Source organism: Crinia signifera, chromosome 5 (assembly GCF_055691185.1).
Source record: "Crinia signifera chromosome 5, ASM5569118v1, whole genome shotgun sequence".
NCBI classification, from domain to species: domain Eukaryota; kingdom Metazoa; phylum Chordata; class Amphibia; order Anura; family Myobatrachidae; genus Crinia; species Crinia signifera.
The window spans coordinates 223,062,625-223,064,674 of record NC_139221.1 but is presented as its reverse complement, the minus strand read 5'-3'; the positions used below and the strand labels follow the sequence as shown (position 1 = coordinate 223,064,674).

Below are 2,050 nucleotides of genomic sequence, written 5' to 3'. Positions count from 1 at the left end.
CATTAAACTTCCTACAATTTCTGTTAATTTATGTTAATGTATGTTAATTTATGTAAATTTATGATAATGTATGTGGTTTCAGATTTTTATGTTGTTTGTGTTGCTTTATGTTATTTTGTGTTGCTTCATGTATTTTTATACAGTTTATGTAGTTTTATGTTGCTTATGTGACTTTATGTGGTGTTATTTAGGTCATTTTGCTTTCATTGAAATTACTATAATTTATGTTAATTTATGATAATTTATGATAATTTATGATAATTTATGCGGTTGCATATTTTTATGTGGTTTATGTTGTGTTATGGTTTTTGTGTTGCTTTATGTTTTTTATGCAGGTTATGTAGTTTTATGTTACTAATGTTGTTTTATGTTGCTTTATGTGGTGTTATGTTGGTCCTTTTGCTTTCATTAAACTTACTACAATTTATGTTAATTTATGTTAATTTATGTTAATGTATGTTCATTTATGTTAATTTATGACAATTTATGATAATTTATTATAATTTATGCGGTTTCATATTTTTATGTTGTTTGTGTTACTGTATGTTTTTTTGGCCCTTATTCAGATCTGATCACAGTACAAATTTGTTCTCAAAATGGGAAAAACCATGTGCACAGCAGGTGGGGCAGATGTAACTTGTAAAGAGAGAGTTAGATTTGTGTGAGTTATTTTGTTTCTGTGCAGGATAAATACTGGCTGCATTATGTTTACACTGCAATTTAGATTTCAGTTTCAACACACCCCACCCAAATGTAACTCTCTCTGCACATGTTATCTCAGCCTTTTGGCTAAGATCAAGTGTAGTATCTGTTCTAATCAGTGGGTATGGACTGGCCTCTGGCAGAGAATAGAGAAAGGCTGGACTGAGTAGCTGCTCTGATGGGCGGAGGGTGTGGGACCCCTCTTTTTTGCCTGGTAGTGGTGAAAAGTCTGGCTGAGTACCTTCACCTCTGCCTTTGGTAGGAGGTGTTGTTTCCTTAAATCCATTGGTAAGAGGGGGGAGAAACACTAAGCCTAGTAGTTTGACTCTCTTGACGGGGTTCGTAGCCCCGGAAGGATGAGTCAGCGAAAGGCTCAGTCTAGTATCCATTCCCAAGGAGCGGAGAAAGGCTGGGACTGAGTAGATGGCTCCTGTTCTAGAGGTTCGTAGCCTCTGATGGGGAGACCGCGAAAGGCCCAGCTTGGGATCGGAGAAACACTGAGACTGACTAGATTGCTCTTCTGAGGGGGGTGCAGCCCCTAAGGGAGTCTTTCGAAAAGCCCAGTGGAGTACCCATTCCCATGCCAGGGGCTGGAAAGTGCCCTATGATGGGAGCAGAGAAAGACTTGGTCGGACGCTGATCGGTCGGCTGCTTGGAGTCCGAGGCTGCACTGTGCCCCCTGGGAAACTCGGGGGTGCCGAACATGCACGGGTGATCCCAAAATCACCATGCACTAGTATGGCACTAGCACTGCGCACTTCCCTCTAGGTTAGTGCTTCACGTCCTTACCTCGTCATTTTGGATGGGGTAGGACAATTTTTCACACCCCCACCCCGGCCCTCTGGCTGGGGTCCTCTTTATTATTTATTTCTCTTCTTCTCACGTTCATGCACTTTTCACGTTTTCTGTTTTCTGTAGTTTGTTACGTTTTTTTGGGTTGTGTGGTCGACCCTTACGGGCCTTCCATTTCCCCAACGTGCCAAAGCTCTCGCCTTTTGGGGAGAGCTGCGGTCCCCCCGAGGCCGACCCTGAGCCGCAAGGTGGAAGGAAGTCCACTGAGGGTCTCTCCAAACCTTCGGGTGCGGAGGACCCACCGTCCTAACCCTTCCGGGGGTTGAGGAAAGAGGTTCTCTCTAAGCTTCGGTAAAGAGGACCCACCGTTCCCTATTTTCCCCTCTTCGGCCTTATGGTTGAGAGGGGTTAAGGGAAAAACGGGGCCCGTCTCCTTCGGGAGATAAGCCCATTCGATAGCACGGCCCCCTTTGCACATGTTTAGGCACAGCACTGGTGGTAGGGAGCACACCTCGGTCTCCTGAGTTTCTTCAAACTCATCTGCCCCACATGCAGT

The 2,050-nt window shown here is 44.0% G+C and overlaps 1 pseudogene; it reads left to right on the top strand.

The window, feature by feature from the left end:
• Positions 1-769: 769 nt before the first annotated feature.
• LOC146006128 (U2 spliceosomal RNA) lies at positions 770-905 on the top strand (annotated as a pseudogene).
• The last annotated feature ends 1,145 nt before the right edge of the window (positions 906-2,050 follow it).